This window comes from Lepisma saccharinum, chromosome 3, assembly GCF_977018435.1.
Source record: "Lepisma saccharinum chromosome 3, izLepSacc3.1, whole genome shotgun sequence".
NCBI lineage: Eukaryota > Metazoa > Arthropoda > Insecta > Zygentoma > Lepismatidae > Lepisma > Lepisma saccharinum.
In genome coordinates, this window is record NC_139231.1 from 60594420 (window position 1) to 60595502 (window position 1083).

Here is a 1083-nt window from a genome sequence, read left to right on the forward strand (position 1 = left end):
GAACGGCGGGGGGTGGGGGCTATAGGGTAGCCCGTAAATTTTTGAAGAGAGGTACAGTACCCCAAAATCCGTACTACTGTACGGTGCTACTGTTCATATAATGTATTTTCTAATAGATCAACACAAAAGCCGGCCCGCGTGGCAGAGTGGTTAGGACATCGCACTACGACTCCAGGGGTCCCATGTTCGAATCCCGGCCTGGGAATGAATGTTTGTGAGTGTCCATTCATCAATTTCATCATATCATCACTCATCCCCATCTTCGCAAATTAGCCAAAAGTGGCACAAAAAGCGAAGTCAAATAAAGCAAATCAATCAATCCCTAGAATCAGAATCCAGTTACGTCTGGCTCAGCGCCTGAAGTGGAAAATGTTAGCTGGGGAGATGCTCCTATGGTTTAACATAGTGACAACGAGACGGCTGGGGGATGCTTTGCGAAAATTTTGATAGCTGGGGAGATACCATTCCCCGAACACCTCCCCCCCCCCACACACACACACTCATTTCGAGCACTGGTCTGGATGGCCCATGACGAAGAAATTTGTTTTCCTGCCTCTTGCTAGATGGAGACACGAATCTGGCATATCTGTGACGTCAAATAGTGAAAGTTCACCTCTTATATCGGTCTTGTTGCTGCATATAAACGTTATATCATTCCTCGCACTATTTTCCCAACGCTATATATCGAGTGCCAAGCGTAATCTTAACAGACGGGCCCAGTGGCGCAACGGATAACGCGTCTGACTACGGATCAGAAGATTCCAGGTTCGAATCCTGGCTGGGTCGTTGTCTTTTCTACATTATGATTCTTCCTCCTCCTTTTTTTAGGAACACTGTACGAGGGTAATCTGCACATATATGGTATCGATTGTAGAATAAGACACACACACACAAGGTAACTTGTACGATATCTCCGCGGCATGGGTGGCGCCGTTAAGTGGAACGAGTGGGCCATGACCCATCCAGAATCGGTATGGCTGACCTGCTGGCCCTCGTTTTCAAAATGTAATAGCAAATTTCGTGATAAAATAAAAGTGTGTGAAAAATTATTCAATTTGTTTGTATTTCTGAATTATTACCATA

At 45.4% G+C, this 1083-nt stretch overlaps 1 non-coding gene across 1 annotated transcript; it reads left to right on the top strand.

Annotated features, from left to right (window-relative positions):
* Window positions 1-713: 713 nt before the first annotated feature.
* Window positions 714-786, top strand: TRNAR-ACG (transfer RNA arginine (anticodon ACG)). The gene has a single exon. It is a non-coding gene; the product is annotated as a tRNA-Arg (tRNA).
* The last annotated feature ends 297 nt before the right edge of the window (window positions 787-1083 follow it).